Source organism: Callorhinus ursinus, unplaced genomic scaffold (assembly GCF_003265705.2).
Source record: "Callorhinus ursinus isolate GAN/ISIS: 27379988/994484 unplaced genomic scaffold, GSC_fseal_2.0 scaffold35, whole genome shotgun sequence".
NCBI lineage: Eukaryota > Metazoa > Chordata > Mammalia > Carnivora > Otariidae > Callorhinus > Callorhinus ursinus.
The window spans coordinates 14,078,905-14,104,762 of NW_027397097.1; the positions used below are offsets into that span (position 1 = coordinate 14,078,905).

General features: G+C 38.5%; 1 protein-coding gene and 1 non-coding gene across 11 annotated transcripts in view; one reads left to right on the forward strand and one right to left on the reverse strand.

Annotated features, from left to right (window-relative positions):
* Positions 1-25,858, reverse strand: part of DLG2 (discs large MAGUK scaffold protein 2) — a 2,181,535-nt gene that overhangs the window by 1,342,463 nt on the left and 813,214 nt on the right. The gene's annotated exons all lie outside the window — the stretch shown is intronic.
* Positions 5,777-5,884, forward strand: LOC112806382 (U6 spliceosomal RNA). The gene has a single exon (XR_003203849.1). It is a non-coding gene; the product is annotated as a U6 spliceosomal RNA (small nuclear RNA).

The following is a 25,858-nucleotide window of genomic DNA, read 5'->3' on the forward strand; positions in this document are numbered from 1 at the left end:
CGTATGCTCTAAACCTAGCTATAGAACTACATACTTCCAATTGTTTGTTTGGATATAATTTCTACTCAATTAATATAGTATTTTAAGTGTGCACTCAAAGTCTTATATCCCATCATATCCTCTAAGGGCATACTTCTTTTTATCAATGCTCAATAAGGACATGATCTGACCTGATCATGAACTGCAATATGCTTTGTACTGGGAAATGCTGCTACTGATCCATCATTAGTAGAGACATGAGCTCAGTTTTCTTTCCTAGGGATGGGAGTAGATTTCTATTGATTCATCTATACTCTTTCAGCAAGTCTCATCACTGTGCTCCTCAACCAATGTTATAAATTAGATAGCCAATGAATCACAAAGAGATGTTAAACAAATCTGCAAAAGAATTCATTCCCTCAAAAAGCATCCATAAAACACCAGCTATGTGTCAGACACGGTTGTAGGCAGTATTAGTACCGGGAAAAACAGAACACAGTCCTTGCCCTTAAGAACTTGGGAGATTGCCATGTAAACTGATCAATACATCAACGTGGTCAATGCTGCAACAGAGTCATGCACATCCTGCCATCACAGCAAGGTGGAAGCAGTACCTAGTTCTACCTAGGGAGGTCAGCAATGATTCTTTAGAAGAGATAACATATAGGTTGTACCTTGAAGACTAAGTTGGATATTTACTTCTTCCTAATTTACATTGCTTTTTAGTTAGCTATAATACGTAAGTATGGAATGCACAGGCTCACATTTTTTTAAAAGTCTTAACTCTCTTTACAGTGTCAGAAGCAATTTCCATTAGATCAGTGATCTAACTTAAGCTAACAAATGATTACCCTTCACATCTGAGCAAAAATAGGTGCCTAACTGAAGATAATGATAATAAGCAGCTACAATATATACATGGTATTTTATATAGGAAAATCGAGACCTTAAGTAAAACACCTAGAGAAAAAGACATAACTTTTTTCCTTGAATTAAATCCTTTCTGGCATTTTTAGAAATATGAAGTTGTTAGATCCAATTCACTGTGGTAAGCAGAATAATGTTTCCTTCTTCTCCCTGCAAAAATGTCCATGTACTAATACCCAAACTTTTGAATAGGTTACAATACATGGTAGAGGGGACTTTGAAGATGTGATTGAGTTTAAGGAGCTTGAGGTGGGAAGATTATCATTATCTTAGATTATCCAGGTAAGCCCAATGTAATTACAAAAGTCCTTATAATAGCGAGACAGGAGGGCCAGGTCAGAAAGGGGAAGGTGAAGATGGAAGGAGAAGGCAGGATTGTGCATTTTGAAAGGTGGATGCAGGGTCCACAAGCCCAGGAATGCATGCTGCCTCCAGAAGCTGGACACAAATCCTCTCTTGAAGCCTCCAAAAGGAATGTAGCACTGCTGACACCATCACTTTTATACCTGTAAGTCTTATTTCTGATTTCCAATATCAGGAATTTAAGATAATAGGTTTGTGTTGGTTTAAACCACCTAGTCTGGGGCAATTCATTATAGCAGCATTAGTTAACTAATATATATACCAAAGCCTTGGCAAGACAACTGAAGTTGAGCTGTAAGAATGGGAAGCCATAAAATCCTCTGTCACTTATACCATTTCACTATGAGAGGTCAAAGGTTTCCTAAAGAGACTGGAGGGAGAGTTACTCACTCCTGTTCAGAAATTTTGTCATCTTCCATAAAGCTGTAGCATCCCCTGTTCTTTCCACAGAATTTTCAAAAAGTATCTTGAGGTCGATTGAACAACAACTCGCCTTTGGGCTCCTTAACCATCTTTCTAAAAAGAATAAATTTAATTTGAACAATGCTAAGGATTAGCTAACTGGTCCTCATCTTAATAAAGTTATCAGATCAGCTGACAATTGAGGGATGGCCAATGGTATAATGATAGTCCACAAAACATGGGACTGGATATTCTTATGATAGTTAAATGCCAAAGATACAACCCTTCACCTCAATGACCTTATATATGAAGGTCAAAGAAAGTGTCGAAGCAGAAGTAAAAACATGGAGGTAAAACCCTAGAGAAAACTAAACCCTGGCATCTTCTGCCATTTTTCCTAGGAACAAGAGCCCTGATGAAGATTCTTGGTTTCCATAACCCAACCTCCACTGCCAGCGTTGTCTGTTTCCTAAGAAGATTGTTGTGGCAACAAGCAGATGAGGCTGTCAATGAAATCAAGGGACTCTAGGAGGGGATACCTTTTTATGATGAGGTTTTATTAAGAAAAATATAGACCAAGATAGGAAGTCATATTTTTTTGTAAGGAAGTACAGTAATTGTGTATTTCACACACATATCATTTAACATACCATTTTTTATATGCTAAACACTACGTTGGGGACTGGAAATAGACAGTGTTCAAGAAAGCCCTCACCAAGCTTAAAGTTTTAACAGAGAAGACAAAAATAAAAGCACAAAGACTCTGAGAATGGGGGACACCTGGGTGGCTCAGTTGGTTGAGTGTCTGCCTTTGGCTCAGGTCATGATCCCAGGGTCCTGGGACCAAGTCCCACATCAGTCTCCTTGCTTAGCAGGGAGCCTGCTTCTCCTTCTGCCTGCTCCTCCCCCTGCTAGTGCTTTCTCTCTCCCTCTCTGACAAAAAAAAAAAGGAAAGAAGAAAGAAAAGAAAGAAAAGAAAGAAAAGAAAGAAAAAGAAAAGAAAGAAAAGAAAGAAAAGAAAAGAAAAGAAAAGAAAAGAAAGAAAGAAAGAAAGAAAGAAAGAAAGAAAGAAAGAAAGAAAGAAAAGATTAAAAAAACAAAAAGACTCTGAGAATGAATAAAAGGGAGCCCTGACTAGTTTGTGGCTACTCAAGTGTATTAGCTCAGGCTGCCAAAACAAAATACTATAGACTCGGTGGCTTAGATGATAGGAATTTATTTTCTCACAGTTCTGGAAGTTGCAGTTAAAGATCAGGGTGTCAGCAGGACTAGTTTCTGGGTAAAGGCTCACTGCCTGACTTGCAGACAGCTGCCTCCTTGCTATGTCTTCACAGGGCAGAGAGAGAAACAGAGAGATACAGAGGTACAGAGAAGGGGGTGGGCAAAGAAAGAGAACTCTCTGCTATCTCTCTTATGAACGCCTTAATCCCATCCAGAGGGTCCTATTCTTCTAACCTCATCTAAAGTAATTACCTCCTATAGGCCCTATCTCCAAATACCATCACACTGGAGGTTAGGACTTCAACATGTGAATTTTGAGGGAACACAATTTAGTCCACAGCATCAAGAAAGTCTTTATTTGAAGATGTATGAATTAAGGTGACAACAGAATAGAAAATCCTTAGATAATTGCAAATAAAGGAAGACGCATGTACAAATTCCAATATGGGAAGGAACTTGATATAGTTAGGGAACTGAAAGAAAGAGCAGTGAGGCTATAGTACAAGGAGGGAAAGAAACACTGGCATGAGAGAAGGCTGGCAGGAGGTGATCACCAAGAATTTTGTGGACTATCATTAAAAGATTATGCAGTATATCTTTTTTTAAAGATTTTAATTTATTTGAGAGACAGACAGACAGAGAGCACAAGTGGGGAGGAGAGGGAGAAGCATCCTCCCCACTGAGCAGGGAACCTGGTGTGGGGCTCAATCCCAGAACCCTGGGATTATGACCTGAGCCGAAGGCAGACACTTAACTGACTGAGCCACCCAGGCACCCCTATGCAGTATATCTTTAAAAATGAAATGCTATCAACAAATTTTAAGCAGGGCCAAATTATAATCAGATTTGTCTCATAAATCTCACTGTGGCTTCTATTTGCAATATGGATTGGCATGGGACAAGAATGATGTGATAAGATCAGTTAGCAGTTCATGTGAGAGACGATGATGATGGCTTGCATTAGACTGATAGAGATGGAAAGAAAAGGACACATTCAAAGATATTTAGGAATTAAACTTAACTGATAATGTAAAAGGTAATGAGAGAGGAAGATAAATCAGGGTACATGGCTTGACCAAATGCCCGAGGATGGGGTGGGAGCAACCATCCCTGGGATGGAGAGGTATGGGGGGAAATCCCTGACATGGAGAACACTAGAGAAGAAGTAGATTTCTCAAGCAGAAAATCATAAAATGAGTTTTAGATATTTTGGTTTGATGCTGCTATAAGGCATCAAGGTGAAGTTGCTGAGAAGATAATTAGATAGGTCAGTTTAGAAGAGAGGTTTGGGTAGAAAACGTAAATTTGGGGTAATCAGTAAATAAATAATTACTGATGTCATGAAGTGAGTAAGATCACTTTGGGAGAGAAAATAGAGTAAGAGTGCTGAGGACTTCAACTGCAAGGAAAATATAGTACGTGACCAAATTGAACACTAAGGACTCTAGGGCTTTGAACCCCATATGAATACTTGAGCTCCTAGGCAAGGGGGTTGGGGCAGGACCACTGATAATACTTCATGAACATCATGGTATTTCTTTCTCTTTCCAAGCAGTCCCATGCTACCTTCAACCCTTGAATTCTTTTTTGTCTTTTTTTTTTTTTGCCATTATTACTTATCATCATCAGTCAGGAATATAGTATCTGCCTTCTCTCATTTCTGTTCCCCAATAAGCTCTAAAAGAAGAACAAATAGACTTCAATAAAAGAAGAAAAGTCATGATTCCCTCTCTTTTTCACTTGCAATTCATCCTTTCTTTCTTCTTGACATTTTCCAAAACTCTACACTTTAAATAAAGTTCCTAATAATTAGAGAAACAACTTGCCCAAGAATAAATAGCTAATATAAGTTGCTCTTTAGAACAAGCTGCCAGCTCATTATGTTGGCTAATAAATAAAATCTATTCAGTCATCATGGAAATGGAAAATCATTTCTAAAGGGAAAAATCTAACAAATCAACTATGGTCAATATTTTCTATAGTGAATGGATGAAGACCATGATGAGCCTGTTTTCTCCACTGACTTCCTACTTGTTGAAGGGTGGTTTCACCATTCCAAAGCCTGCTTTATCTGTCCCTCAATAACACAGCACAGACTAGAACTCCAGTTTTTCCAGATACTGGAGAAATCTCAGTGTATAGTTTTGAGGTTGGATTGTGTTTGTAAAATATGAATTGCTAGCTCTTCTCTGGTCAGCATGAGTATGAAGCTTCTCACAAAGGAGAGTAAATCCTCCACAACACTACAGTTGTAAAATGGTTGTGTTCCTTTGGACTGTTTATCTCCTTTCTCTAGCTCCCCTGGGTCTCTCATAGTCCCCAACAATGACTGTTAGTAAACCAGCAAATGTAACCAAATGTCATTAGCAAAAATAGATTGCTCCCTGAATGACTCCACAAAACACCTACTGCCTTACAGACAGTATGAAATTTTTGGTTCAACTGGATACTTAAAAATCACCAGATATTGACTGAATGCCAAAACAAAACAAACACAACAAACAAACAAACAAAAAACCCAAAGAAATATTTACACTTTGGACTATTAAGAAGCATAAATCAACTCTTGATTTCCAGAAATTCACAACTTATTGATGGCTCATGACAGTTATATATCACAAGACAATAGGTTAGAAGGGCAATTAAGCTCATGCATTTAGGATAGAGTGGTTAGTGAGAGCTCTTAGAGAAGTGATCTCGTATGTGGTGTGTGTGTTCTAATGATTAAGATATCAAGAAACAGGATGAGGGGAGAGGTACATGTCAATCTGATTAGGTAAGGACAATGTGGTTTTGGGATTATGGAAGGCAGGAACTAGGTCTGTTTGTGTGGTTATAGGGCTGGGAGGTTCAATTGTCAGTATCATTATTTATTGACAATCCTGTGCTTGATTCAGCAGCACATGTACTAAAATTGGAATGATACAGGGAAGATTAGTATGGTTCCCTGCACTAGGATGACACACTATTTATTTACAATCCCTATGATACCATAGCCATGCATCAGAATATTTTGTATGTTCTCCACCACAAATATGGGGCCACCACTGCCCATTTATTACAAAGTGTTAATCTAATTACAGAATACATTCTGGCTCAAAATGCAAAATAGGTTCAAAATACATTTCAATCCAAGTATGAATGATATCAAGATCCTCCTAATCCCAACTTCTTTCTTAATAGCAGTGAATTCTGGTACTCAAATGGGCAAAAAAAAAGTCCAGCATAATTTATACTAACAGATGTTTCTAGAAAAATTCCAAATCAGTGAAAGCCTAGGAAAATAACCAACTTTAAGGGCTTTTAATAAGCAAGCTGAAAATAAGAAGAGTACTATGAAGTGATTTCTTTTTTTCTTAACAATCATACTACAAATCACTTGGGACAAAGATAATACAGTAGTTGTAGTAGATGAGAATGAATGGAGAGGAAAGAGCTCACCAGAGAGAAGGCAAATACTAGACAAAGAAATCACTATAAAGCTGCACAAAGGAGAACCCCAAGCCTGACTAAGGAAATAAGCAGGAAAAAGTCAGCAGAAGGCAGAATTGGTTCACCCCTGCCTATAAGACAAAGACAGACTTCAGTGGAACTGAGAGCTCACTCAGAGAGGATCAGTCACCTCCAACTGGGAATCCCTATTAAAACACGTAGACAGTAAAGTGCCCATCTATCCTGGTGACTTATTTCAGAACCCCTCCTCCTATGTCTGCCATCTGCCCAACAAATTAAATGACACATGAGTGAGTTTAGGGCACAAACAGCCTAAGACATGTTTGGTTTATCCTGACTTCTTTGAAAGGTATATTTCCACCTTTCTAGTTTACATAAAAATGAAATAACTAAAGTTTAAGTGTATTGTCTTGCAGATGTTTATCATACAAATGATTTATTAATTAAATAAATGGTATAATACAGACCCTATTTTCCACATAAGTACTCTAACTATAACATTCCTTTGTTCCAAAGCAGAACATCTAAGAAACTAACCTCGTGGGCACAGTTAAAAAAAATTCAGCCCTTTCTCCACAGTATTCAAGAGTGTTCAGAATGCTTGATATATTGGCGTTAGTGGACTCTGAGGAAAGTACACATAATTTAGTTTGGCCCAAACTCTTCCAATAATTTACTATCTCTAGACTTGCAGCATGAAATAATTAAGGAAATGAACCATTAATTTATTCACTCATTCAATAAGCATTTATTGAGCACCTACTATTAGGCATGGCACATTTCTAGACACTAGAGATACAGAGATAAAACGCTAATGGAGCTTACATTTGGTGGGCCGGATGTAATTATAAATAACAGTATGAGGAATGTGAGAACACATCAAAAAATAAAACTGCAGCATATTGCAACCAACTGAAGTATATAATTTGTCATCATATCTTCAAACTATCAGAGTAGTGTTAGGGCATAAGTAAGTTGGGGACAACAAAAATTAGAAAGTGCCTGCTGATCAGACCTGGAGAAGAATGTGCCTGATGTGACCTTTGCCTTGACATTTGCAAAGCCTATTATCTTATCCTGACAATAGGTTACAAGGCTTGGTTTTGAAAAACATTCCAACATGTAACTTTAAAAACTCAAAATAACTTGTTATTCACTCCCAAGACCTTTAGCACTTCATTTCTTAAAAATCTAATTGAAGAGATTAAAAGGAAATAGCAAAATACAGGAAAAGAAAAATTGAACTATGTCAAATCATTTCTGGAGGTAATTATAGACATGATTTCAGATTTTTGGCATGTCTGTTTCTGGAAGTTCTTGTTTGTAGACATTGTTTCATTAAAAATCTAGATAATATGGCATAATGCTAGGTTTGCAACAGTTTTACATCAGATTTGCTTATATCATAACATTTTAATTTTTTTAAAATATTGATCTGGGGAACTTTGTCAGCAGATGTAAACCTTATCAAAAACTTTACTTTTTGTTTTATGGAATGGATAAAAATTGAATATGCTTTTTTGATTGCTCTTTTTTAATCTACAGTTAAATGAATAACCAGAGTTTCCCAAAGTAGGTCAGAATAGGACAATAAACTCAAGTACTTAACACTGACCAATGTAAATTTGGTTGCTACTTCTGTCAATTTCTGTCTCTTCTTCACCTCTCCAATCCCCCATGGTTTCTGAACTTTATTTTTCTTCATCATAGCCAGATGTTTTAGGGACTCATCCCTCAGGTGCTGATCTTAAAAGTTAGGGTGCCTAATGTGGAGCACAAATCCTTTTTGCTCCTCAAGGAGAAACTCCAGGTTTTGAGTTCCCTCCTGATTGCGGGTCACCACACCAGGGAGTGGTGTTTATGGTGAGACTCTTTCTCAGCCTTTCCTATCCACTTCAATATAGTTTCCCTCTCATGTGCCTGATGTGAAGTGGCTGCTTTGCCAGTTTTTTTTAGTTTAGGTTTGTTTTTGTTTTTTTCCCCAGAGCAAATTGTTCCATATATAGCTGTAGATTTGATGTGTCTGTGGGAGGAGGTGATATCAGGGTCTTCTTACATTATCATTTTGGACCAGAACCTTGAAATAGATCAAACTTTATTTTCTACATTCTTTCCTGTTATCCTTGGAACCATCACTTGTATACTTTTTACCATGCCTCTTCATCTGCTGTGAGTGATTCGATTGGGTATGAGAAGATAAAATAGCCTTCTCATCAGTCAGGAATCTTTTCTCTATGCCCTTCTTCATATAAATATTGCATTCTTAATAAGCACTTTAGCCAACACTCATACCTATAACATCAGTCAGCACTGATGTTTTACTTTTCCTTCTCTTTGGAGGCATTTTAACAGCAATAAAAAGAAAGGATTATAACATTCATTTTCCTTTTCCTTTCCTAGTGTGAGTCTTCACTTTTGTAGCTGGAGGCATCTGGGCAAACAAGTATCTACAGACCTGCCTAAAGCTGAGTTCTCATTGTCAGCTTCCCAACAGAAGGGAAAAGCATAAACAAAGACAAGCACATTTCTGGAATTTCTCTTTGTCAAATATTCCTCCCCTCTCAGGCTCAAAGAAGCCAAATGAGGAAGATCACAGCCCAATCACTGATGAAGGCCTGGAGCATTCTGTAAGAATCCAGGATCAATAATGTGTCTCGACATCAAAAACCAGCTTAGTCTTCTCAAAACTGGGGTGCTAATTCCAGAGGCCCACTGTTTCTTAATGGGGGTGCTGCTGATATTCTGGGCAGACAACTGTGCCAGTGTCTCGTACCTTGCTGGGTACTTAGCAGCCCTGGCCCCCTCCCACTAAATGCCAATAGCTTTCTCCAGTTATCACAACAACAACAAAAAAATGTGACCAAACATTTCTAATAGGTTCCTAGGGTGATGGTGCTGCCACGAGGTATGAACCACTGTGCAAGGCCAACTGTGATACAGTGACAAGGATGACTGGTGGAGAAATCAGGAAAGGCAGATGGTGAGAAGTAATAATTAAGCAGTTGCAGGTGACACAAAGACTGAAGACCTATACCTCTGAGAGCTTGTAATGCTATCCTGGACTGGGATGGCCCAAAATGCCATCTAGGATCACTGAAAGTTGCCAAAACAGGGAACATACTCTATCTTCTATTCTTTTTAAATGTCTGTTTCAAAATACATATTTTAAATTTATATATTAATTGATTTGTCACTCTTGTCTTCAGATTTGAGTTGCCCTTATAGGATGCTGGTTGCTTTACAGAATTTCTCACTGGACTCCAAAGGAATGGTAGCAACCCTCGAAATGAAAGGAAATGTTTACTACTCTAATCCTAATGTCCTCAAGCAGTATAATTCTCCTTCCTTAAGGAGACCCCCAAGAACCCAAAAAATGAAGGATGTGAAAGTACCAAACTTCCCAAAGGAAATGTACAGCACCCTCTTCGAGTGTGTCAACTCCAAGCTCTGAGGAAAGCAGGTTCTTGTGGGGAAGGGGCTTATGGCAGACACCAAAAGAAAGGCAGCAAGGAAAACAAAAATGCCTGTGGGGCGTGTCTGTTCCCTTCTAGCAGCAGGGAGTTTGAGGTGTTTTTCTCCTTAAAAGTCAGAAAGTGAAAAGACATGAGAACTTACACTAGAATAGGAAGTTTAAGAAAAGATATTGCCATGGTCCTTTGTGATAAGTAGTGAGAGGAATCAGAGGAGTGTTGAGACAGCACCTGAGGGCTCCGCAACCCCGGACAGAGAAATGCCGGCTCATTCCTCTTTTTCAGTGACTGTGAATGATTTGAGATTCATCTTTGAAATCTTCAGTCTTTTTTTAAAAATGTTTTTAGTAAATTATATTTCTCTTTATTCTCTCACAAACAGTAATGTGGGGGGAGAGGGGCATTCTCTGTGCCTGGATTTGCCCTTTCTGGGCATGGAGTCTTGATTGGTTGATTTAACTCAAGTCCTTCTTAAGATGACAAAAGATTTCATGGAGGATGAAATCTACACTCCTAAAGGAGAAATATATACAGAACTTTTCTTTTTTCTTTTTTTAAAGATTTTATTTATTTATTTGAGAGAGAGAATGAGAGAACAGGAGAGGGGGGAGGGTCAGAGGGAGAAGCAGACTCCCTGCTGAGCAGGGAGCCCGATGCAGGACTCAATACTGGGACTCCAGGATCATGACCGGAGCCGAAGGCAGTCGCTTAACCAGCTGAGCCACCCAGGCACCCCCAGAACTTTTAAAGAGCTCTTTCTCTTACATATGAGCCCCCATTCTTCTATTTTTCCTCACTAATTACTGATGATGCACCCACCCTTAACTTATGTGGGTGTGGTTGGAAGAAAAATTCTGGCAGCCCAAATCCTTGATCCAAACCATCAGTGCCAGGATGTTCACTTCTTACTTCAGAGAACTTATTTAAATGATAGTCTTTCTCAAAATGCCATTCATTTAAGTGACTGAGTTCTTATCAGATTTCTTCTGGAGGTCTTGTTTCTTTCATTGCCCTCAGCAGAACGTAAGCAACAACTGAGTGATGCTAAAATGTTCTGTGTCTGGGTGTGTATTCTCTGTAGAATCTGTGCTCTCTGGCACTTTTAAGTCCTTTTGGCAGGAAATTGTCAATTGTGCAGAAACATAGGTACCCTGCGACTTCTTGTGGCAAAACACTATGCATTGGCCTGGCACCTGGAATCCCAAAGAGGATTGTTTAATCACTTCATTATAAGTATCACATTGAGAAAAACGGCACATTGAGGAGTCTAAGCTATTTACACATATGATATCTGCATTTTAGAGTGTGTTCCCCCCCCCCCCCCGCCAAATCAAAACACAAGCCAGGAGAAATACTCACATCCTACTTATCAAATACAGAGTTCCATGGCTACAGACAATTATTGGAGGAGAAAAGGGAAAAAAATTAATTTCAAATGGCCTCATAATCTGGTGTCAGAGAGTTATCTTAGTCAAGCATTTTCTGGTTAAAATTGAACCATTTTATCTTTAGACTATTAAATCTTACAGTTATTGACTTGTCTGGAGTGGGAAGAAAAACCTTTATGGTTCTAAGCAATCATTAAATTCTAATTTATAAATAGAAGGTAAAAATAAAGAATGAGGGCGCCTGGGTGGCTCAGATGGTTAAGCGTCTGCCTTCGGCTCAGGTCATGATCCCAGGGTCCTGGGATCGAGCCCCGCATCGGGCTCCCTGCTTGGCGGGGAACCTGCTTCTCTCTCTCCCTCTACTGTTCCCCCTGTTTGTGCTCTCTCGCTCTATCAAATAAATAAATAAAATCTTTAAAAAAATAAAAAAATAAAAAAATAAAGGGTGATATGATACCTGGATTGAATAAAGATAATCTGAAAAATAAATTATAAAATTATGTATAAGAATCCTCAGAGCTATTTAAGCATTTTAGCTTTGAAATACCAAAGAAGCTCAAAAGCAATGTCAGCAATGGGTAGCCATTCAATGAAACCCTGATCAACAAACTTTTGACTATCTATACACACACACACATACATACATTTACATATACATATACTCACTAACTCTACATTCATTTTCAGGAACACTTGTTAAATTACTCAATACAAGGTAGATGATGTGCATACTGCTTTAAGAAGGTTTTGTTCTGGTCCTAACTGCCATTATTCACTATTTCCATTAACAAATCTAGATGTTAAAAGAGAAAGTATAGCCATTAACCTCACAGAGACCAGCACTCTGGCAAAAGTTGTTTACATACTAGAGGGAAAAAATTATATCTGAAATGACATTGAAAAGTTTTGCAAGTATTTAAAAAACAATTTAATGAACCAGATCTTTGTAAGCATCTAATGATTTTATGGCATGTACAAAGGCAGACACAGTAAGAAGGCAATAGAGAATACTGTTTAATGCCATAGAAACCAGAGTCAAATAGAAAGGGCTTTAATTCTTGGCTCTGCATATTACTGGCTGTATGAGGTTGGGCAAATTGCTTAGTTCCTTCAAGCCTCAGTATCCCTATCTCTAAAAGGTAGATAAAAATACCCATCTCATAGGAGTAGCTGGTAACACAGTGTCTGGCACACATGAAGTATTCATTACCTGTAACTCCTGCTATTAGCACTGAAAACTACCACCACCATTCCATCAATCCTTTTAGGATACAATGTTCTAAGGAAGGATTTAATGCTCCACTGGCCAGAAGGACTAAATGGATTTTCAAGTCATTACTAGAAACAAAACACAAGCAGTGACAGAATGACTCAATGATTCAACAGATTCAAGAAAAGATGCTCCACTTGGAAATTCAATTAAACAAGCCCACAAATTTTGCTGTCTACTCTTCACTAGGTAAAGTGTTTGGTTCTAGAGATTTAAAGACCTGCAAAACAGGAATTTGTTCCATGGAGGGAACAAGTTGGAGAGAGAAACTCATAAACTTACTCCTTTAGAGGAGTGTCAAAGGAAAGGAGGAATCAGCCTAGCCTGGGAAGGTAAAGGAAGGCTTTGAAGAAGGGGCAACACTGAAATGCAAGCTGAGGTTGGTTGCTAGTGTGCAAAAGTGTTTTATCATCAATCTCTGTCAGTTGCCTCTTCTAGGTTCCCACACTCAAGATAGTTCCTGAGGCTACTTTCAAATTTTTTTCTGGGGGCCTACATGTTTATAATATAGGAAAAATACATACATGTTAACTAGCAAAGTTAAAGAAGGGACAAAAAGATCCTTTTATTTTCTGTCACATGTTTTTTACCAATCTATTATGGCTAGTGAATGCGAAGGAAAAAGAAGGAAGGTGGTTAGAAGTTATTTATGTATTGAATGGAGCACTGGGTGTTACACACAAACAATGAATCATGGAACACTACATCAAAAACTAATGATGTAATGTATGGTGATTAACATAATAAAATAAAATTTAAAGAAAAAAAAGAAGTTATTTATGTTAAAGGGAGTTTCCAGACCCCGTACCTGTCTTGAGAAACACAGAAGACAACTCCCAAGCTTACCCTCAAACATCTCTTGGTGCCATTGTCAGAAAGGATTTGGATGGACCACAGCTGCCACTCATGAAGTTATTTATATTTGTATATTCTCTGTATGATATTGGAATATATCTAAAAACAGTATAACATGAAGGAGCTGAGCCACTTCATTTGCCTAGCATTTGTCATCACCTTAACTGAATAGTTCACTTGGTTGGCAACCCCATCATCTGCAGAGGTAGAAAACGCATTGTTCAGGAGAGAATAATGAAGAATGTTTAATGGAAAATATTTATGTCTATTAGTCATTACATGTGACCTGGTCAAACACAATCAAATCATCAATGCAAAAGATTAAGCGTGTTAAAACATAATTTTGGAGCATTTAGCATAAAGTATGGTTTATATGGAATTAAATTTTTTTAAATATTCTCCTTAGGTCATCCCAAGTTCCAAAGAGGTACATATGCTCAGATTTTCACTCAGATCTCAAGAATGTCAAATGACCTAAGAATACTACTAAAATGAAGAGACTAAATCTCCAATAAGGAAGAAGAGTTGATGTGGACTCTAAACCATGAACTTTTCCTTTTCCATATATTTTCAGTTCTACAATGTCCGATTCATATTTTAGGTTCTGCTGTGCAAGAGATACAGAGCACCTTTAAAAAGACACTGAAAAGCACCATCTGTTCTTGTTGAAGAAAAAAAAATTAACTTCTTAATCATAAAAATTGCTCTCCAAAGAAGTACACTGGAAACATCCGGATGTGGGGTTATAATTAAAAACGAAAGCAAAACAGCCTCCCTTAAAAGAAGCGAAATGCATAATTCAAATTTACTGGATAGCTGATAATGAAAGTGAAAACGCTGGCATCTATACATATTGGGAAGTCTTGGAATTTGAATTTTATCACTGACCATCTGGTTATATTCATACTTGGAGAAGAATCTTTAAATGGCAAAAAATTCATTAAAAAGCCTAAAAGGAGTTTATTACAACTGGGATGCCTCTATTAATTGTATATTCCCTTCTGATGTGGATTATATAAATTTCCACTGGTGACATCATGTTAATACAAAAGTTTGGGGCTTAATCCAGTCTGGCCCAGCCCACTTAACCAGAATCAAGAGAATAAGCATTAAATAAGTTTTTCATTAAATCAGGGCAATAATAATAATTTACCAACTATCACCCTTTGATTGCCTCATATGGAAAACGCAGTTAAGTTACTTGCCTGTGGGTCATGATCCTAGAAATCAGTGGAGTGGGAATTCGAATCCAGGTCTATCTGCCTCCACACCCAATATTTTTTCACTACAGTAGTTTGTCTCCCGGGCTGAAATTAAAGGGGTTTGTCTCTCTCCATGTCCTTAGCATGATCACTACATCTGATCTAGCTAGTATCCAGGATTATCCAGCTGCATTTAATTAATTCAAATCTCCCCATACCAATCCATTACCAGAAAGACTATTTCTGGAAGTTGAAATTTTCTCTGAAATAATATTATGAATAATAACAACAGCAACAACAATAAACCTTTAGCTCTCTCATTTACTCATATTTTTCTTTTCTCTTTTTCTCCCTCCATGATAGTCCACTACAGGCTGATTATCAAACAAGGGTTTTTCTTGTTCACATATTTTGTTATTTCTTTAGCCTCTTTTGCAACTCCAGGAAGAGAGGACAGTTTCATCTTAGCATCTATCCTGTATCTCTCTCTCAGTCTCTAAGAATTATCAGTAGCCAACCTTTCCTCTGTCACACTCTCCAGGAACATCAGCTAATCCTGGCTGGCTCTGCTTTCATCTAAATCCTTCAGTCCTATGTTCACTGTGTCATCCAGAGCTTCAGTTTTGATCCACTGGCCAAGCTTGCCTTGACCACAGCTGAAAAGTTTCTGAGGTGCATCTGGGTGAGTGGCACAATTACCTTTTAATCGCTTCAATGGAAGAGGGAAGGTGGGTAATACATGTCTCTTATCCTTGACTTAAGGCCTCAGAAGTCCCAATTCAAATTCAGAAGTTTTCAGGAGTAAACCACAGTACACATTAAAGTTCCATATTCAAATAAAAAATGTTTACATATGTTTCAAGGGTCTATTATGGCTCGTCACTGATAAAGGTACAAAGAAATATAAAGATTGATCTTAATCTCCATAGTTACTTTAAAAGGCAAATACTATAATGCTATGGAGGCTAAGTTGCAGGCAGTAACAAAGGGAACAAATGTCATCAGAATATTTTAGATGGCAACATTACCGAGAGCTATGGAAATCTGTGAGGCTTGGGGAATATTAACTGGTCATATTATAATTAACCATTATTAGACAAAATGGCTATTATGGACAAGAAAAAAATGGAGAGAATAGAAATCAGATTTTGGTGAGACCCACCCCACCACTGACGCTGCTGGAGCATAGCAGGGCAAATAGGGCAATTTCTCATATTGATTACTGCTGACTATATGATAGGCACCATGCTGTCTAGTTTTTTATAATTTAAGAATTACTATCTCTTTTTAGAGATAAAGAAAGTAAAGCTTTGATTAACTTGCTAAGGACGTGCAGCTGGTAAACCCTGAAGGCAAGACTGGAGGAGTATGAACAGTGGAGGTCTTCCAAAGCAAAGCCCTTATCGTTAGGCATCATGTTGAGGGAGCTGGGGTACTCAGGAATGGCATGCATATCTACGTCTTTATTTTGATTCAGCCATCGCTGACTAGTAGAGAGCCCTAATATAGGGCCTGATGCACCTGGGTTTAAACCCTGGATCTACCACTTATTAATGATGTGACACTGGGGGGGGGAATTCTTTAATACATCTGAACTTATATAATAATTTCTTTAAGGAATTGCTATGCAGATTAAAGGAGGAAAAAAAAGTCAGTTGCCTAGTATAGCATGTAGCACAAAGCCCAGGCTCATAATCCTTCATCTATAATTCTTAACAACCAAATGTAATTTGAAATTCAGCACATGTATGCGGATTTTAGGAAGGTCAAAGATGCATGCACCATGTATTACTTAACACCCCAGTAGAGTCTGAGATGGTACCCTGTAATTAATTAATTGTTTTGCCATGAAATATGTGGATATTCTCACCACAGTAGAGTGAATAAAGACCTTGAGTGAATAGCTACTTATTATTTCAGGACAACTTTTGTTGCCCAAATAGTCTGCTGAAAACTTATAAACCCTTTTTATTTTCTAGATAAATATGACAAAATGTTAACAATTAATGGATATAATTGAAGGGTACACAGGATTGATTTAGCTATTCTTGCAGTTTCCCTAAGCTTTTTTTTTAATTAAGTAAAAGAAAACTTTATTTTCAGTATTTTTTGGATATTGGACATGTGGTTAAGATACCGTTTAAGAGTTCAGTAACTGGTAGTTTCCTTCTTTGTGCTCCAGAAAAGTACAAAAGGTACAAGTTACCTCTCAGGTGTCAGGCAAATGATTAATGTACTATAGAGTGGTCAGGTCCTCCAGGACACTGAATTTTGGGGATGCTGATTAGTCATATTTTTATAAGAACCAGAGTTTGAGTAAGAAAGTCACACTGACAATTCTATAGCAATCTGATATGTGCTTTCTTCCCAGAGGGGATGGAACAGACTTTTTTCACCTTCCTCTGCCCTATCCCCAACTTTTTTCCCCAAGTCCTGAACATGCCTGAAAAGACTTGTCAGTATGCTTTTCTGGCTCTGAGTCTAGACTCCTCTCCACCCCCACCACACTGAAGTCATTGACAGGAAAAGCCAATGACAGCCAGATCTTAACAGATCATGCCCAACAGTTTCACCACAAGCCCACGGGGGCTTTACTGAAGATTTGTCCCAGAGCTGTCTGTCTTTTCCATCTGGGCTGCAGACCGAGCTGAGGAGGGCAGGACACATGCTGGACTTCAGAAGCCAGCATGCATAGAGAGTCTAGCCATCCTTGCAAAACTCAGCACATGTCACACACTGGGGGGCAAAACAGCGGGTGTGCTGTCTAGAGGTCTCCTCCTGGAATGCTGGTTGCCTAGCAACAAGATCCTGCTTCTCTCCAACTTCAGTTCTTAGGGCTTTGGCTCAGTCACTTGTGAAACCCAGACTTTTTCTTACCATTCCTCACCGAGGTTTCCAGAAAATACAGGTGCTTCCAAGCTCTGTACATTGTGGCTATTTTAGCTGTGTGGTGGCAGTATGATTTCCTTTTGGCATCCTGGCTGTAGTTCTTACACACCAGCACTTCCCTACGAGTTTTAAATATGCCATACCATAAATATACTAAAATAATATACACTGTTGGTTTTCATTTTGAACATGTGTACATATTAAAGACTGAAGGTTATACCAGAAAATAAAATAATAGCTTTCTCTTCATGGTAGGAATGTGATACTATTTCCTTATCTGTATTTTGAAACTACCTATAAAAATATGCCTTAATTTTATAATAAAGATAAATATTAACATGATATATACTGGGAGTATTACTAGTAGTCAACATTTGAAATGTATACAAAGTAATAATAAAGGAAGAAATACATGCACACATACACAGGACACCATTTCAATTCTATACATGGGATAAAAATGGAAGGAAAGTATCAATGAACAAAAAAATTGCCATTAAAATGGAGAATTCTCTCTCAAATTCTGTAATTTTATTTTTAAAATAGTCTTAAATGAAAAACAATGTAATGTTGGCATATTTACAAACATAGTTTTAAAAATGCAAAGGAAAATTATCTCTTTGATGCCAGTAAGGGTCTGGTGGGTGGATTTCAATAGCAAAAAAACTGAAGTGTTTTTGAACCCAGAGTTTTTCAGTCACTTTGAGTGTTCAAACACTCAAAAACCACGTCTATGTATCTACTTGGTGCTAGATACATGAAAAACACTGTGGATACAGATCTAAAGCAATGGGTCCCTATCTTCAAGGAGGTCAGACTATATTAAAGGTCAGACAGAAAGAGAAAGTATAAAGCACCATTACAATATCTGCCTGGGGCACCCAGGTGGCTCAGTCAGTTAGGAGTCTGACTCCAGCTCAGGTCATGATCCCAGGATCCTGGGACTGAGCCCCATGTCAGGCTCCCTGCTCAGCAGGGAGTCGCTTCTCCCTCTGCCTCTGCTGCTCCCCACTGCTCATTCTCTCTCTCTCTCAAGTAAATAAATAAATAAAATATTTTTAAAAAAATCTGTCAAGAGGAGGAGCAAGATGGCAGAGGAGTAGGAGACCTAAAAACACCTACGAACTCAACAGGAGATCCAAGAAAAGAATAGCAACAACTCTCTGAACAGAAAAGTGACCACTTTCTGGAAGGTAGGACATGTAGAAAAGTGAATCCAAGGCAATATTCAGGAAGATAGACTGCAGGGGGAGGGAGCCTCCATCAGCCGGTTACCAGCAAGTGATAGAGCAGTGGAGCACAAAATCGGAATTTTTAGAAGTCTGCTCCACTGAGGGACGTCTCTACAGTGGCTAAGCAGGGGGTAGAAACCTCGTTGAGACAGTGTGGTGTCAGGACCCTCGGGGTCACAGGAAGACCGGGGGTGCCTGAGCGTGGCAGAGCGCCCAGGTATCAGAGTGGGTAAGCCAGCTACAGAGACGGAGCCAAGGAGTGGGCTCTCAGCTCAGAGTTGCCATAAACCGTGATCCACGGCAGAGTCAGGCCACTGCTCTTCTAACAGGGACCCAACAAGCAGCAGATGCAGGGAAATTCCCCTTCCTCCCCTGGGGAGGAGCGGCACTGCAGGAATCTGCTGGGTTTGGAGACTCCAAATGGGGTCATGTGCCAGAGATAGAAACAATTGGTCACAGGCCGGGTGAGCACGGAGTGTGGCCAGAGACTGGGGAGACAGGAGTGATTGAGTGCTTTTCTCTGGGGGCTCATGGAGGAGAGGGGCCTTGAGGTCTCGGGTCCTGCAGGGCAGAGATTGGGAGGCCGCCATTTTCACTCTCGTCCTCCAAAGCTGTACGGAAAGTTTGCAGGAAACAAAAGCTCCAGAGAGCAAACCGGAGCAGATTAGTTAGCCTGCCTACACTGCCCCCCCGCCGCACCCCCCCCGCCCGCTGCCCCACTGCCGGCAAGGGTGGGGAAATTCCGCCTTCAGCAAAGACATTTGAGAACTACCGCAACAGGCCCCTCCACCAGAAGATCAGCAAGAACAGCCAGCCAAGACCAAGTTTACTGATCAATGAGAATGGCAGAACTCCAGGGCTAGGGGAATACTGCATATAGAATTCATGGCTTTTTTCCCCCTGATTCTTTAGTCTTTCAAAGTCAATTTTTTAATTTTCTTTTTCTATTTTTTTTTATTTTTCTTTTTCCCTTTTTCAACCAACATCGTATCAATCCCTTTTTTAAAAATCTTTTTTATTTTTCATTTTTAGAGTCATATTCTATCCCTCCATTGTAGTTAACCTTATTTTTGGTATATATGTAAGTTGTTCTCTCTTTACAAGTTTGGGACATATTTTCTTCTAACATACCAAAATATACCCTAAATCTCTAGTGTATGACTTTGTACTAGTCTCCTGCCAGATCACATTCTCTCCTTTTTTAAAAATTTCTTCTGTTTTTAACCAACTTCTTATCTTATTAATTCCTTTTAAAAATCTTTTATAATTTTCATCTTTACAATCATATTCCATCCCTTCATCATATTTACCCTTATTTTTGTACATATGTTTTTCTTTCTTTAAAATTTTGGGAGGGAGTTTCATCTAATAGACCAAAATACACCCAAAATCTAGTGTGTGACACTGATCTATTCACCAATTTAATCACATTTGACCATATATTTTTTTTCTTTTTTCTTTCTTTCCCTTTCTTTTCCCCTGGTTTCAGGTCTCCTCTGATTTGTTTAGTGTATATTTCTCTGGGGTCATTGTTACCCTGTTAGCATTTTGTTCTATCATTCATCACTCTCCTCTGGACAAAAGGACAAGATGGAAAAAATCACCTCAAAAAAAAGAACAAGAGGCAGTACCGACTGCCAGGGACCTAATCAATATGGACATTAGTAAGATGTCAGAACTAGAGTTCAGAATGATTTTAAAGATACAAGCTGGGCTTGAAAAAATCGTGGAAGATATTAGAGAAACCCTTTCTGGAGAAATAAAAGGACTAAAATCTAACCAAGTCAAAACTAAAAGGGCTTTTAATGAGGTGCTATCAAAAATGGAGGCTCTAACTGCTCGGATAAATGAGGCAGAAGAGAGAATTAGTGATATAGAAGACCAAATGATGGAAAATAAAGAAGCTGAGAAAAAGAGAAATAAACAACTAAGGATCACAAGGGCAGAATTCGAAGGATAAGCGATACCATAAGACGAAAAAATATCACAATAATTGGGAACCCAGAAGAAGAAGAGAGAGGGGGGCAGAAGGTGTATTGGAGAAAATTATAGCAGAGACCTTCCCTAATGTGGGGAAAGAAACAGGTATGAAAATCCAGGAGGCACAGAGAACCCCCCTCAAAAATCAATAAATATACATAAACACCCCAACATCTAATAGTAAAACTTACAAGTCTCAGAGACAAAGAGAAAATCCCGAAAGCAGCTCGGGACAAGAGGCCTGTAACCTACAATGGTAAAAACATTAGATTGGCAACACCTATCCACAGAGACCTGGCAGGCCAGAAAGGACAGGCATGATATCTTCAGAGCACTAAACGAGAAAAATATGCAGCCAAGAATACTATATCCAGCTAGGCTGTCATTAAAAATAGAAGGAGAGATAAAAAGCTTCAAGGACAAACAATAACTAAAGGAATTTGCAAACACAAAACCAGTCCTACAGGAAATATTGAAAGGGGTCCCCTAAGCAAAGAGAGAGCCTAAAAGTAACATAGACCAGAAAGGAACACAGGCAATATACAGTAACAGTCACACTACAGGCAATAAAATGGCACTAAATTCATATCCTTCAATAGTTACCCTGAATGTAAATGGGCTAAATGCCCCAACCAAAAGACACAGGGTATCAGATTGGAAAAAAAAAAAAAACAAGATCCATTGATATGCTGTCTGCAAGAGACTCATTTTAGATGCAAAGACACCTCCAGATTGAAAGTGAGGTGGTGGAAAAATATTTATCATGCTAATGGACTCCAAAAGAAAGCGGGGGTGCCAATCCTTATATCAGACAAATTAGATTTTAAACCAAAGACTATAATAAGAGATGAGGAAGAACACTATGTCATACTTAAAGGGTGTATCCAGCAAGAAGATCTAACAATTGTGAATATTTATGCCCCTAACATGGGAGAAGCCAATTATATAAGGCAATTAATAACAAAAGCAAAGAAACACATTGACAACAATACAATAAGAGTGGGGGACTTTAACACCCCCCTCACTGAAATGGACAGATCATCTAAGCAAAAGATCAACAAGGAAATAAAGACTTTAAATGACACACTGGACCAGATGGACTTCACAGATCTATTCGGAACATTCCATCCCAAAGCAACACAATACACATTCTTCTCTAGTGCCCATGGAACATTCTCCAGAATAGATCACATCCTAGGTCACAAATCAGGTCTCAACTGGTACCAAAAGACTGGGATCATTCCTTGCATATTTTCGGACCACAGTGCTTTGAAACTAGAACTCAATCACAAGAGGAAAGTCGGAAAGAACTCAAATACATGGAGGCTAAAGAGCATCCTACTAAAGAATGAATGGGTCAACCAGGAAATTAAAGAAAAATTAAAAAAATTCATGGAAACAAATGAAAATGAAAACACAAATGTTCAAAATCTTTGGGATGCAGCAAAGGCAGTCCTAAGAGGAAAGTATATAGCAATACAAGCCTTTCTCAAGAAACAAGAAAGGCCTCAAATACACAACCTAACCCTATACCTAAAGGAGCTGGAGAAAGAACAGCAAATAAAGCCTAAACCCAGCAAGAGAAGAGAAATCATAAAGATCAGAGTAGAAATCAATGAAATAGAAACCAAAAGAACAGTAGAACAGATCAATGAAACTAGGAGCTGGTTCTTAGAAGAATTAACAAGATTGATAAACCCCTGGCCAGACTTATCAAAGAGAAAAGAGAAAGCACCCAAATAAATAAAATCTGAATGAAAGAGGAGAGATCACAACCAACACCAAATACTATTATAAGAACATATTATGAGCAACTCTATGCCAGCAAATTAGACAATCTGGAAGAAATGGATGCATTCCTAGAGATGTATCAACTACCAAAACTGAACCAGGAAGAAATAAAAAACCTGAACAGACCAATAACCACTAAAGTAATTGAAGCAGTAATCAAAAATCTCCCAAAAAATGAGCCCAGGGCCAGATGGCTTCCCAGGGGAATTCTACCAAACATTTAAAGAAGAATTAATACCTATTCTTCTGAAACTGTTCCAAAAAATGGAAATGGAAGGAAAACTTCCAAACTCATTTTATGATGCCACCATTACCTTGATCCCAAAACCAAAGACCCCATCCAAAAGGAGAATTATAGACCTATATCCTTGATGAAGATGGGTGCAAAAATTCTCACCAAAATCCTAGCCAAGAAGATCCAACAGTATATTAAAAGGATTATTCACCACGACCAAGTGGTATTTAACCCTGGGGTACAAGGTTGGTTCAACATCCGCAAATCAATCAATGTGATACAATACATTAATAAAAGAAAGAACAAGAACCATATGATCTTCTCAATAGTTGCAGAGAAAGCATTTGACAAAGTACAGCATCCTTTCTTGATCAAAACTCTTCAGAGCATAGGGATAGAAGGTACATACCTCAAAACATAAAAGCCATCTATGAAAAACCCACAGCGAATATCATTCTCAATGGGGAAAAACTGAGAGCTTCCCCCTAAGGTCAGGAACATGGCAGGGATGTCCGCTATCACCACTGCTATTCAACATAGTACTAGAAGTCCTAGCCACAGCAATCAGACAACAAAAAGAAACAAAAGGCATCCAAATCGGCAGAGAAGTCATCAAACTCTCACTCTTTGCAGATGATATGAAACTTTATGTGGAAAACCCAAAAGACTCCACCCCAAAACTGCTAGAACTCATACAGGAATTCAGTAAAGTGGCATGATATAAAATCAATGCACAGAAATCAGTGGCATTCCTATACACCAACAACAAGACAGAAGAGAGAGAAATGAAGGAGTCGATCCCATTTACAATTGCACCCAAAACCATAAGATAACTAGGAATAAATCTAACCAAAGAGGCAAAGAATCTGTACTCAGAAAACTATAAAATATTCATGAAAGAAACTGAGGAAGACACAAAGAAATGGAAAAACATTCCATGCTCATGGATTGGAAGAACAAATATTGTGAAGATGTCAATGCTACCTAGAGCAATTTACACCTTTAATGCAATCCCTATCAAAATACCATCAACTTTTTTCCAAGAAATGGAACAAATAATCCTAAAATTTGTATGGAACCAGAAGAGACCCCGAATAGCCAGAGGCATGTTGAAAAAGAAAAGCAAAGCTGGTGGCATCACAATTCTGGACTTTAAGCTCTATTACAGAGCTGTCATCATCAAGACAGTATGGTACTGGCATAAAAACAGACACATAGATCAGTGGAACAGAATAGAGAGCCCAGAAATGGACCCTCAACTCTATGGTCAACTAATCTTTGACAAAGCGGGAAAGAATGTCCAATGGAATAAAGACAGTCTCTTCAACAAATGGTGTTGGGAAAATTGGACAGCCACATGCAGAAGAATGAAACTGGACCATTTCCTTACACCACACCCAAAAATAAACTCCAAATGGTTGAAAGACCTAAATGTGAAACAGGAGTCCATCAAAATCCTAAGAGAGAAATCAGGCAGCAATCTCTTCGACCTCAGCCACAGGAACTTCTTTCTAGGAACATCGCCAAAGGCAAGGGAAGCAAGGGAAAAAATGAACTATTGGGACTTCATCAAGATAAAAAGCTTTTGCACAGCAAAGGAAGCAGCCAAGAAAACCAAAAGACAACCGACAGAATGGGAGAAAATGATTTGCAAATGACATATCAGATAAAGGGCTAGTATCCAAAATCTGTAAAGTACTTATCAAACTCAACACCCAAAGAACCAATAATCCAATCAAGAAATGAGTAGAAGACATGAACAGACATTTTTCCAAAGAAGACATCCAAATGGCCAAAAGACACATGAAATGTGCTCAACAGCTCTCGGTATCAGGGAAATCCAAATCAAAACTTCAATGAGATATCACCTCACACCAGTCAGAATGGCTAAAAAGGCAGGAAATGACAGATGTTGGTGAGGATACAGAGAAAGGGGAACCCTCCTACACTGTTGGTGGGAATGCAAGCTGGTGCAGCCACTCTGGAAAACAGTATGGAGATTCCTTAAAAAGTTGAAAATAGAGCTACCCTATGGCCTAGCAATTGCACTACTGGGTATTTACCCCAAAGATACAAATGTAGTGATCCAAAGGGGTACATGCACCCCGATGTTTATAGCAGCAATGTCCACAATAGCCAAACTGTGGAAAGAGCCAAGATGTCCTTTGACAGATGAATGGATAAAGAAGAAGTGGTATATATATACATACACACACCAATACATATATATATACACACACAATGGAATATTTTGCATCCATCAAAAGGAATGAAATCTTTCAATTTGCAACAATGTGGATGGAACTGGAGGGTCTTATGCCAAGGGAAATAAGTCAATCAGAGAAAGACAAGTATCATATGATCTCACTGATACGAGGAATTCTTAATCTCAGGAAACAAACTGAGGGTTGCTGGAGTGGTGGTGGGTGGGAGGGATGGGGTGGCTGGGTGATAGACACTGGGGAGGGTATGTGCTACGGTGAGCACTGTGAATTGTGTAAGACTGATGAATCACAGATCTGTACCTCTGAAACAAAAAATACATTATATGTTAAAAAAAAGGAGAGAGAGAGAGAAGATATTAGGAAGGGATATGAAGGGGGGGCAATCAGAGGGGGAGGTGAACTATGGACCTGAGAAACAAACTGAGGGTTCTAGAGGGGAGGAGGGTGGGGGGTTGGATTAGCCTGGTGATGGGTATTAAAGAGGACACATTCTGCATGGAACACTGGGTGTTATGCAGAAACAATGAATCATGGAACATTACATCAAAAACTAATGATATAATGTATGGTTATTAACATAACAATAAAAAAATTTTTTTAAAAATCTGCCAAACCAGGATTTGTGGATGTTTCCTATGGATCTTGGAATTCTCTAGAATATAGTTCTTAAATTTGTATTTATTTGTATAATAATATATTTAATTAAGCAAGATTTAGGGGATCATCTTAATGACACTATAACTGAGTACTAACATATGACTGCAGGGTTTACATTAATGCTTGTGATTATAATTGCATGTACTTATTAATTAACTGTTGTGATTGACGAGTATAAATGCTTTAGAAGACAATTGCTACATGGGATACTTTGTAATATGACTATTGACAAATGGATAGAGAACTGAGTCATCTTAGGACATGTGGTAGGAATCGTCATGCCAAACTCAGAAGCTATCAGAATTGTACCTAAGTTGTG